We start from the raw sequence: 12,721 nt of genomic DNA, 5'->3' as shown, positions 1-12,721 counted from the left end.
CGTTTCCGTCATCGCGATTTCGGTCTAAAAACGATAAATCGTTCAGGCCTAAGCTCCAGTATCCTAAGAGGGGTGGCGCCCACACGCGCTGTATGCCGGGTCGGATGTGTAACCGCGCTCCCTCTCGCCATAATCAATGTGCGCTGATGCGTCTCCAGTACACATGTATTTGCGGCAAGAGGAGTGTGGTCACTGAGCCGACCCAGCATACATTGCGTGTGCGGCGAACGGGTCAAACGGCACCACCCACCTTAGGATACTGGAGCTGTTTACAGGTGAACGGAGGGGAACGCAGCCACAAGGGTGATGCGGTAAGAGTCTGCACACCTCTCCATGCTCTAACATATCGTCAGGTTTTACACACCTCAAAAATATAAGCCCTCCCTGAAAATAAGCCCTAGCACATCTGTTGGAGGTAACATTAATAAAAGACAGTGTCTTATTTTCGGGGAAACATGGTATCTGATTGTGCAATTGGCTGTGTGCCCCCCACACCCCTCCCCCCTGCACCAACAAGCGCATGCATAATGGTCAGGGGCGTAACAATAGACCCTGCAAGGGATGCCGCTGCAGGGGGGCCCAGAAGCAACAGGGGGCCCTGTCCTGAGAGAATGACAACTAAGAGCAAGGAGAGAAAAAAACTTTCTGCTCTCTGCACAATTGTTCTAATGACTGCATCTGCTCCACCACTGATCATACAAAGTTTTGCAGATAAAGATTTGTAGACAGTCCCTATTCAGTGTTCAGCAGGGTCTTGTGTACAGCACTGTTCTGCCCCTAGACTTTCTACCCCTCCTTAAGTGCTGTGTCCTGTAGTGATGCTTTGAGAAGTCTGGGCACGCTGAGAAAAAGCTTTCTATGCTCTGCAAAATAGTTCTAATGACTGCATCTGCTCAGCCACTGATAATCAATCATACAAAGTTTTGTAGACAGTCCCTATTGAGTGTGCAGCAGGGTTTTCTGTACAGCTTGGAACTGTACCTATTGGTGGGATTGGCGGGAGGGGGCTCCATCCAAAGTTTTGCAGAGGGGCCCAGTGATTTCTAGTTACGCCCCTGATAATGGTATGAAGACATTTACGTGCTTAGTGAATGTTATTAGCAGGAAACCATTAACAAAAGAGGTGACCTCAAGCAAGGCCGTATCATCTATACTTGCCCTGGTATATCATTCCTACATAAACCATGTGTGATGTTAGCAATTAATGATGTCATGAAATGCCTGGACTTGACTATGACTTTTTAATTGTTTTTAATGTATTTATGATTGTATTGATTTTTCTGAACCTTGATAAATACTTATTGTATTGATTGAGTGGTGCTGTCCTTGGGCCTTATTTCTGTGATCAGGGAAGTAGCAATAGGCATAGCAGCTGCTATGGGGCCCTGGAGCATAGGGGGGCCAGGTGGTACTTAATGTATTCACTATGAACGTTTTTGTGTCTCCACCCACTGACTGTGTCGCAGTGCCCATGAACTATGTGCAGTGCTGATTGCATGGGAATGTAAATTGCCTAATTAACTCATATCCATAGAGTAGAGGCAGGTGGCATTACTTAAGAGTGCCTCCATCTGAGGGCCCTAGGAAAGATTTGCAATGGGCCCCGTGATCCATAGCTACGCCACTGTCTGTGAGTAACTGATTTGTATAGTATATGTAGAAAATAGGTCAGTACGTGCAAAGAAAGAAATCAGCATAAAAGTAGCTTTATTTATCCGGCTAATGCAAGAAGCAAAAAGCAGTCAGCAATAAGTACAATTGTACAAGTAGAGGCGCATTGCCTCTGAAGACGCTCAGGAGAGCAAAACGGTCGCAAGGCGGCCCCCATCGCTCCCACCTCACCCCACAGCTATTAAATATCGGGTAGGACTACTTGTACAATTGTACTTATTGCTGACTGCTTTTTGCTTCTTGCATTAGCCGGATAAATAAAGCTACTTTTATGCTGATTTCTTTGCATGTGCCGACCTATTCTCTACATATACTATACTAGCTGATTGCCCGGCGTTGCCCGGATATGTATTTGGCTGGTGTTGGCTCCACCTACTTTTTCTAACCCTAACACACAATTACTCACTGGCCAAGTTTGTGAGCTTTGCGGTCTTAGGTATCAATAATCTGCATTGAAATGAAACAAATCTGATTGGGTGTGTGTGGCTCCACCCCCTTTTCTGAATTTGAACCCCAGTCACCCAATGACCAACTGTACCAGGTTTGAGGCCTGTGCCATTAACAGTGCAAGAATGGCAGCAATTAAATATTCCCCTTGAAAAGCAATAGGTGAAGTTTGATTCACTTTTGTAGGCTCCACCCACTTTTCTGAATATTAATCCCAGTCACCCAGTGACCAACTGTGCAAAGTTTAAAAACCCTGCCATTAACAGTGTAAGAATGGCTGCAGTTTACATTTTCCCAGTGAAATTTGTATTTGTCTCCACCCACTGATGACCCGGCGTTGCCTGTGTATGTATTTGACTGGTGTTGGCTCCGCCCAATTTCTAACCCTAACACACAAACACTCAATGACCAAGTTTGTGAGCTTTGGGGTCCTTGGCATCAATAATTTGTATATTCCCATATAAATTAAACAAATCAGATAGGCTGTTTGTGGCTCCACCCCTCTCCAGCATTTGAACCCCAGTCACCCAATGACCAACTGTAGCAGGTTTGAGGCATCTGCTATTAACAGTGTAAAAATGGCAGCAATTTAAATATTCCACTTGAAAATCAACAGGTGAATTTTGATTGGCTATTATAGGCTCCACCCACTTCCCTGAATATTAATCTCAGTCACTCAGTGACCATCTGGGCAAATATTGGGAACCCTGAAATAAACAGTGTAAGAAGGGCTGCAGTTTACACTTTCCCAGTGAAATTTGTTTTTGGCTCCACCCACTTTTTGTAACCTGGACACAAAGTCACTACTCAATGCCCAAGTTTGTGAGTTTTGGGGTCCTTGGCATCAATAATTTGTATTTTCCCATGAAATGAAACAAATCTGATTCACTGTTTGTGGCTCTGTCCACTTTTCTGAATTTGAACCTCAGTGACCCAATGACCAACTGTACCAGGTTTGAGGCTTGTGCCATTAACAGTGCAATAATGGCAGCAATTTTAATATTCTCTTTAAAAAATTGACATGGGATTTTTGATTGGCATTTTTAGGCTCCACCCACTTTTCTGAATTTTAATCCCAGTCACCCAGTAACCAGCTATGCTAAGTTTGAGAACCCTGCCATTAACAGTGAAGAAGGGCTGCAGTTTACAATTTCCCAGAAAAATCTGTTTTTAACTCCGCCCACTTTTTGTAACCTTGACACACAGTCACTACTCAATGACCAAGTTTGTGAGCTTTTGGGTTCCTGGCATCAAAATTGTGCTAATGGAAGCAGTTTATCCACCAAAGAAATCTGGCTGTTTTTGGCTCTGCCCCATTACTGAATTTGAACCCCAAACACTTAACGACCGACTGTAGCAGGTTTGAGGCCTCTGCTATTAACAGTGTGAGAATGGCTGCAGTTTCAATATTCCCCTTGAAAATCAATAGGTGAATTTTGATTGGCTCTTGTAGGCTCCACCTACTTTTCCAAATATTAATCCTAGTCACCCAGTGACCAACTGTGTGAAGTTTGAGAACCCTGCCATTAACAGTGTAAGAAAAGCTGCAGTTTACATTTCCCCATGTAAAAAGTTAGTTGTTTTTGGCTCCGCCTACTATTTCTAATCTTGACATACAGTCACTTAATGACCAAGTTTATGAGCTTTGGGGTCTTTGGCATCAATAAGTTGCATTTTACCATTGAAATTAAACAAATCTGATTGGCTGTTTTTGGCCCGCTCCCTTCAGAATTTAAACCCCAGTCTCCCAGTGACTGACTGTACCAGATGTTAGGCCTCTGCCATTAAGAGTGCATGAATGGCAGCAAAGTAAATATTCCCCTTGAAAATCAATAGGTGAATTTTGATTGGCTCTTGTAGGCTCCACCTACTTTTCCGAATATTAATCCTAGTCACCCAGTGACCAACTGTGTGAAGTTTGAGAACCCTGCAATTAATAGTGTAAGAAAAGCTGCAGTTTACATTTCCCCATGTAAAAAGTTAGTTGTTTTTGGCTCTGCCCACTATTTCTAATTTTGACATACAGACACTTAATGACCAAGTTTATGAGCTTTGGGGTCTTTGGCATCAATAAGTTGCATTTTACCATTGAAATTAAACAAATCTGATTGGCTGTTTTTGGCCCGCTCCCTTCAGAATTTAAATTTCAGTCTCCCAGTGACTGACTGTAGCAGATGTTAGGCCTCTGCCATTAAGAGTGCATGAATGGCAGCAAAGTAAATATTCCCCTTGAAATTCAAAAGGTGAATTTTGATTGGCTGCTGTAGGCTCCACCCACTTTTCTGAATATTAGTCACAGTCACCCAGTGGCCAACTGTGTCATGTTTGAGAACCCTGGCAATAACAGAATGGCTGAAATCAATCTAACAAATCTGATTGGCTGTTTATGGCTCCACCCCTTTAGTGAATTTGGATCCCAGTCACCCAATGACTGACTGTATCAGGTTTGAGGCCTCTGCCACTAACAGTGTAAGAATGGTAGCAGTGTGAATATTCCCCTTGAAAATTAATAGGTACATTTTGATTGGCTGTTGTAGGCTCTACCCACATTTCTGAATATTCATCCCAGTCACCCAGTGGCCAATTGTGTAAAGTTTGGGAACCCTGCAATGTAAAAAATGAAGTTGTTGGCACCGCCCACTTTTTCTAACCTTAACATACAGTCACTCAATTATCAAGTTTATCAGCTTTGGGATCCTTGGTATCAATACTTTGTATATTCCCATTGAAAAATAAACAAATCTGGCTGTTTGTGGCTCCGCCCCCTACCTGAATTTGGACCCTAATCACCCAGTGACCAACTGTACCAGGTTTGAGCCATCTGCTTTTACCAGTATATGAGAATGGTAGCAGATGAAATATTCCCTTTGAAAATCAAAAGGGGAATTTTTATTGGCTGTTGTAGGCTCCACCCACCTTCCAAAATCTTAATCTGTGACCCAATGACCAACTGTGCAAAGTTTGAGAACCCTGCCATTAATGGTGTAAGAATGGCTGCCGTTTATATTTTCCCAGTAAAAGTTGTTTTGGCTCCGCCCACTTTTTGTAACCTTGACACACAGTCACTCAATGACCAATTTTGTGAGCTGTCAGGTTCTAGGCATCAAAAATGTGTGAATGGAAGCAGTTTATCCACCAAGGAAATCTGATTGGCTGTATGTGGCCCCGCCCCTTTAGTGAACTTTGACCCCAGTCACCCAATGACCGACTGTAGCAAGTTTGAAGCCTCTGCCATTAAAAGTGTAAGAATAGCAGCAGTTTAAATATTCCCCTTGAAAATCAATAGGTGAATTTTGATTGGCTGTTGTAGGCTCCACCCACTTTCTTGAATCTTAATCTCATTCACCCAGTGACCAACTGTGGCAAGTTTGAGAACCCTGCGATTAACAGTCTTATGGCCCATACTCACGAGGGACTTTTGTCGCCTCAACACACGGCGCGCGCGTGTTGCGGCGACAGGTCGCTCGTGAGTATGGGCCGCCGCACGCGCGCGCACCCCGAACTGTCGCCCGCCGCTCATGTCGCCATGCGATTGAAAGTTTCAATCGCATGGCGACAGTCGCCGCCGCACCTCCCCCGCAACTGTCGCTAGTCCGCGTGAGTACGCGGACTAGCGACAGCAACCTCCATTGTATCATATGGAGCTTCCGGCGGGGGGAGGAGGAACGTCGGTGACAGCTTCCGCCTCGCCGCTGGTCCCTCTTCCGCGTGTGTACGCGGAGGGACCTGGAGAGAAGCTGTCGCCGGCCTGTCGCCCACACGCTCACGTGTGCTGGCGACAGGCAACTTCTGCAGCCCGTGAGTACGGGCCATTAGAATGGCTGCAGTTTACATTTTCCCATTTAAAATGAACGGCTGAAATTTGATTGGCTGTTTTATGCTCCACCCACTTTTCCTGGATTTGTAACCTCGGTCACCAAGTGACCAACTGTGCAAAGTGTGGGGACTGTGGCTCGATTACTGTGAGAATGGCAGCCTTTTACATTTTTTCCATTGACTTGAATGGGTGGAATCTGATTTGCTGTTTGTAGCTCCGCCCAGGTGTGCAGGAGGGCCGCGAGACCCCCAGAACATATCATCCCAGGTAGTAAGGTATCTGCGTACCAAGTTTCGTTCAAATCGGTCAAGCCGTTTTCGCGTGGTCGCGGCACATACACACATACATACATACATACATACATCCGATTTTATATATATAGATTGAATTGTTCTGTCTTCAAGGCCTGAGCATGCAACTGTACAGCATATATACCCGATATATCCTCCTTATAAGCAATCTAAACAAAGATGATACTTTTTCACTGAGATCTGCAGTGCCGGTTCTTTGCATCTTTTTTGGGACTATAACTGATTTGTATACTGAAAGGCTGATAGCACACTGCATAGTGTTGCAGCAGATCGGCTCTTTTATTTCTTCTATGTTGCACAGAGATACTCCCACCTCTGCATTTTTTTGATCATTGCATAACACAGGTGTTCAATAGTTAATTACCGAGATTAACCATTGATTTTGATTTTACCCTTTGAAATTGGTATACCATTTTTTAATAATGGGAGGTGATTTTGAACAATCTTACAACTTTGATTGGCCCAACAGGCTGCCTGTCAACTAAGTTTCCTGTCAAGTGACAGGCAGCCTATTGGGCCAATCAAAGTGTGTGGATAATGTCCTTTAAAGTGATTGGACCCGCAAGGGCTCAGGGCAGGACGAGTGGAGCTCTCGTCATTGCCAATTAGCAGGCATAAGTTCGTAGCAGTCGTCGTGCTACTCTGATAAGGTATGTTAACTCTGATAAGATGTGCCAACTCTGATAAGGCATGCTATTTGTATTAGTGAATCAAGCCCATAATTTGACAGTGTTTCCCTCAAAATACACATAATCTGGCATTGTTTCCCGCAAAATACACATAATCTGGCATTGTTTCCCGCAAAATACACATAATCTGACATTTTTTCCTTCAAAATACACATAATCTGACATTGTTTTCCACAAAACACACATAATCTGCTACTGTTTCCAGCAAAATACACATAATCTGGCATTGCCTGTGGTTGAATGCATAGGCACACGTGAGCGGCATGGCGTTAGGGTTTGTGGGCACATGCGCAGATTCTTGCGTTTGCGCACATGACATGTGAAATCACGCACCAAACCAAACAGAACTTGCCTTTAAAAGGCATCCTGCTCTGCGCCTTGGTGCCGATTCCTCTGTCAGCTTTAGTGATTTTGCGTGACCCTAGTGTTGCTAATCACTCTGCTCTGATTGACCTCTGATCCTGACCCAGCTTGTTGGACTACTTGCTCTACATTCCTTGGTATTGACCCCGGCCTGTTAGCGTGTTTTGTGTCTGCCACCTGCCCCGACCCGGATTGTTTCTTGCTCAAGATTGTTTGTTTGCTACCTAGACTGACCTGGGCTTGTACCCCGTCTATGATTCTAGTCATCCCCTGCCTTTTGACTCGGACTATCCTTGATTAATGATTGCTCTCCTCATTGTCGTGTCACCTGTTCTCTCCACCACTGTTAGAGTTTTTCTTCAGTGTAATCTGGTAGCACTAGGCAGCAAAGCCCATCGTCTTTCAGGGCGCTCTGGTGAAGCCCTGTGATCATCTAGACTACACACTCTTGGTCACTCTTGCCTCACAGGTTTATTACCAGGCATAAGGGGACCAGTACAGGAACAGACTGGTCCCCTTAAAGAGGAACTTGCCATAACTATTTAAAGAGTACCTGTAGTGAAAATAACATGATGAATAAAATGGCTTATTTTGTTACAGAACAAAAAAGGAAGTGGGACAGCACCCATGAAGAAGAGAAAGGTGTGCCCAGGCAAGTAGCGTTCCACACCACTGGGGCCGTCACATATAGATCCCAAGTACGACAGGCACCACCAATTGTAAATATAGCTTCTTTTATTAGTCACAGGTGATTTAAAGCAGTAAGTACAACGACAGACCGCTGTTTCGAGCATCCCTCGCTCTTTTTTTCAAGTTGTCAGGAATGCAATCCTGCAAACAGTGGTGTGTCGTTGTACTTACAGGGCCGGATTTGTACTCTTTACCGCCCAAGGCCACTGTCACCAGCCACCCCCCTTTGGTATAGGTAGCGAGATGACCCCTTTCCTCCAGTATAGGTAGCCAGATGACTCCTCCCCTCTTCCCTCTAGTATACCTGATGAACCCCCCAGTATAGGTAGCCAGATGAGATGACCCCTCCCCCCTTTCCCACCAGTATAGGTAGCCAGATGACTTACTTAATCCCTCCTTTTCCCAGTCCCCTTCAGTATGGGTAGCCAGCTCACCTTCACACTGCAGCATCCATCAGTGTCACTACGGTAATTTCTCCGCTCGTCTCCAGTGCAGAAGCTTCCTCTTCCTTTCCGTCTCCATAGCCACCAGCCACAATGCAAACGTGCACAGTGAGCAAGGTGGCTTCTGCACAGGCGGCTAGCAGCACAGTACCACTGTCAGGCGCTCGCCTGATCTCCCTGCATTGCAGCATTTGCAAGCTTGCAAATGCTGCACCAGTTTAGCCTGCTGCTTTGGTGCTCTTGCTGCTGTAGTGCCCTAAGCCACGGCCTAGGGGGCCTTGGTCGATATCCAGCCCTGTTAACTTACTGCTTTTAATCACATGTGACCAATAAAAGAAGCTATATTTACAATTTATGGTGCCTGCTCTACTTGAAATCTTATTTTGTTACAATATTCATTTATAAATTACTTACTCAGTGTTCGCTCATTGTAAAAACTTTCGTTTCTCTGATTTATATTCTGAATTTTATCACAGGTGGCCACATCTGTAGTCCTGTCGAGTGATCTTATTGGAATGTTTCTTTATTGAGAGTTCTACAGAGGGAGATACTGCTATGCTTGGCAATTGGAAACAGCCGTTATTTTCCACAATGCAACGAGGTTCACAGGCAGGAAACTATCAAGCCCATGGCCCTGACATCACATTGTGGGAGGAGCTTCATCACAATTTTAGCCATACAGATGTTCCTGATGATGTATTTGAGAAAAAGTAAAGATTTATTTTGGGAAAAGGGTATATCGGCTGCTGATTGGGATGAAGTTCACTCATGGGTAAAGTTTCTTTTTAAGGAGCGGATATTCCTGGATAATATTCTATTTGGGATATATTAATCTACCTTAACCCATTCGCGTTCCGTCGTTTTCACTTGAGAAATGTTCACCTCCCATTCATTAGCCTATAACTCTCGGTGGGAGTCCCCCAAGGTTCGGTCCTTGGCCCCCTACTGTTCACCCTATACACATCCTCCATTGGTAAGGTTATCTCCTCCATGGGTTTTAACTATCATCTGTATGCAGATGACACCCAGATCTACCTCCACACCCCTGACATATCCACCACTACCATGGACAAGGTCTCCTCCTGCCTATCAGCCATCTCCTCCTGGATGTCCGCAAGGTTCCTGAAACTAAATCTAGACAAAATTGAATTTATGATCTTCCCACCCCGGCCATCCACGAACCTCCCAGATGTGCATGTCACTGTTAACCACACTACCATTCGCCCTACCTCTCAAGCCCGCTGTCTGGGTGTCACCCTGGACTCCGCACTCTCCTTCACTTCCCACATCCAAAACCTCACTAAGTCCTGCAACTTCCACCTTCGTAACATCTGTAAGATTCGCCCTTTCCTGACCTCTGCCACCACCAAACTCCTCATCCATGCCCTCATAATTTCCCGCCTTGACTACTGCAATGCCCTGCTGTCTGGTCTCCCTATGACCCGAACAGCCCCACTGCAGTCCATCATGAATGCGGCAGCCAGAATTATCCACTGCTCCCATCGCTCCTCCACGGCGGATCCGCTCCTAGAATCCCTCCACTGGCTTCCTATCCAGTCCAGAATCAGATTCAAGATACTGTGTCTGACCTACAAATCTGTCCACAAAACCTGTCCAACCTACATTTCCGATCTTACTCAGAGGTACACACCTAGCCGCTCACTCCGCTCTTCCAATGAACTTCGCCTAACCGCCCCCCGCATCACCCAGTCCCATGCACGCCTCCAGGACTTCTCAAGAGCTGCTCCAACACTATGGAACTCCCTACCTCCACCCATTAGGGCAGCCCCCTCCTTCAACATCTTCAAGAAAGCCCTCAAAACTCACCTTTTCACTCTGGCCTACCACCCCTCACAAGTGCTCTAAACCTACAGCTGAACTCTGGTCCCCTACCATTCGTGTCCTTACCTCTCCCTCTAGATTGTAAGCCTTTGGGCAGGGTTCCTCCTCCTTTTGTGTCCTACCTGATCTTGCACCTCCATTACTGTGCACCCATGCTATGCATCTGAGTGAACCTAACCTGCCTAATCTCCATGCTCCATCCAGTGACTGACTAAGCATTACCTTGTACTCATACTATGGTGTGTGATCTGGTTTTCTTGTATTCCTGTAATGTCATATTGCTGTATGTCACCCCTAAATATTGTCTGTAACCTAAATTAATGTTCAGCGCTGCGTAATATGTTGGCGCTTTATAAATACAATAAATAATAATAATAATAATAACTTTATCACTACTTATCACAATGAACTGATCTATATCTTGTTTTTTCCGCCACCAATTAGGCTTTCTTTGGGGGGTACATTTCGCTAAGAGCCACTTTACTGCAAATGCATTTTAACAGGAAGAATAAGAAAAAATGGAAAAATTCATTATTTCTCAGTTTTCAGCCATTATAGTTTTAAAATAATACATGCCTCCATAATTAAAACTCATGTATTGTATTTGCCCATATGTCCTGGTTATTACACCGTTAAAATTATGTCCCTATCACAATGTATGGCGACAATATTTTATTTGGAAATAAAGGTGCATTTTTTTTCCATTTTGCATCTATCACTATTTACAAGTTTAAAATAAAAAAATATATAGAAATATTTCATCTTTACATTGATATTTAAAAAGTTTAGACCCTTAGGTAAATATTTATATGGTTTTTTTTTTTATTGTAATGGTTTTTTTTTTTTTATAGTAAACATTTTATTTGGGTAGTTTTGGGAGGGTGGGAGGTAAACAATAGATTTATAATGTAAATGTGTGTTAATTTTTTTAAAAAAATTTTTCAGGTGTAGTATTACTTTTTGGCCACAAGATGGCGGCCATGAGTTTGTTTACATGACGTCACTCTAAGCGTAGCACGCGCTTAGAGTGACGCATCGGGAAGGAGACAGCCAGAAAAAGCACAGCTTCCGAGAGAAGCTGTCGCTTTTTCAGCGGGGGAGAGGAATCAGTGAATGGGCACCATAGCCCGATACATTGATTCCTTGGCTACCGAATCCGTGGCCGGGAGTGCGCGTGCACACGCACGATCGGCCGCGGGAGCGCGCGGTAGCGCGCATGGTTCCTGGACGTAGAAACTACGTCCAGGAACCAAAATAGGTTAAAGAGAACCTTAACTGAGAGGGATATGGAGGTTTCCTTTTAAACAATACCAGTTGCTTGGCAGTCCTGCTGGTCTATATGGCTGCAGTAGTGTCTGAATCACACACCTAAAACAAGCATGCAGCTAATCCAGTCTGACTTCAGTCAGAGCACCTGATCTGCTGCATGCTTGTTCAGGGGCTGTGCCTATAAGTATTAGAGTCACAGGATAAGCAGGAGAGTCGGGCAACCGGTATTATTTTAAAAGTAAAAATCCATTTCCTTCTCAGTTAAGGTTCCCTTTAATGTATTGTTGTATTGTTATTGTCCCTGACCATTTCTTTTCCCTTTATTCCCTATATAACATGGGTCTTTGGTAGAAATACTGATATATACTTTATTTACATTGGTATATTGTTCCACCCCAGCTAAAACTTTCAGTTTATGTTTTTTTTGCACAAAATTAGCATTTTTTTTAATGAATTGTTTTTTATATGAATTAGCACTATTGCACCTTATCATGTATACCTGCTGGACGGGCAAATACCACATAATGGTCTGAGAACATTTATATGCCTCGTGAATGTTATTTGCACAAAACCATTAAAGGTCTGCATCAGGTGTATTATTCTTACATATATTATGTGCGATGTAACAATTAATAATGCCATGAAATGCTTGGACTTGACTATGACTTTTTAATTGTGTTTAATGTATTTATGACTGTATGTATTGATTTTTGTGAACTTTAAAAAGATTTATTTTATAGATTGAGCATTTTATAGATTGAGCGGTGCTGTCCTTGGGCCTTATTTCTGGGAGTACCGGTAACTGCTTCGTATAATTGAGGCAGGGGTCACACTTACCAAAAATGGTGTGCGTTTTCGCACATAATGCGAGTGTGACCCCTACCTAAAGGATAATAACACACTAGATTAGTGTTGGTGCAAATCTGCTCTTTTTTCTTCTCTGTTATTATCATTCCCCTTAAAGAGAGACTGAAGCGAACAAAAATTGCTGTTTTTACCTGCTCGTTCGCTTCAGTTCCCTTTATTAGATGTAAACCGCTGCATCCCCGCCGCAAAACAAGGGCTTTAGACCCTCCAAATCCCCGGGGGGCAATCCGGCCGGCGCTTCCTGAAAGAGGCAGAGCTCTCAGCTGCAGCTCTGCCTCTACTGATGTCAATCGCCACGGATCGCCGCCTCTC

The 12,721-nt window shown here is 44.1% G+C and overlaps 1 long non-coding RNA gene across 1 annotated transcript in view; it reads left to right on the top strand.

Moving 5' to 3' along the window:
* Nucleotides 1-9,563, top strand: part of LOC137518053 (uncharacterized) — a 53,815-nt gene extending 44,252 nt beyond the window's left edge. The window contains exons 3-4 of the long non-coding RNA XR_011020733.1: nucleotides 7,899-7,950; nucleotides 8,908-9,563. This is a non-coding gene — a long non-coding RNA (uncharacterized lncRNA). The remainder of the gene's footprint in view (nucleotides 1-7,898; nucleotides 7,951-8,907) is intronic.
* Nucleotides 9,564-12,721: the final 3,158 nt, after the last annotated feature.

Source organism: Hyperolius riggenbachi, chromosome 5, assembly GCF_040937935.1.
Source record: "Hyperolius riggenbachi isolate aHypRig1 chromosome 5, aHypRig1.pri, whole genome shotgun sequence".
In the NCBI taxonomy this organism is placed as follows: Eukaryota; Metazoa; Chordata; class Amphibia; order Anura; family Hyperoliidae; genus Hyperolius; species Hyperolius riggenbachi.
Note: the sequence above shows the minus strand (reverse complement) of the source record. Positions and strands in the feature narration are given on the sequence as shown.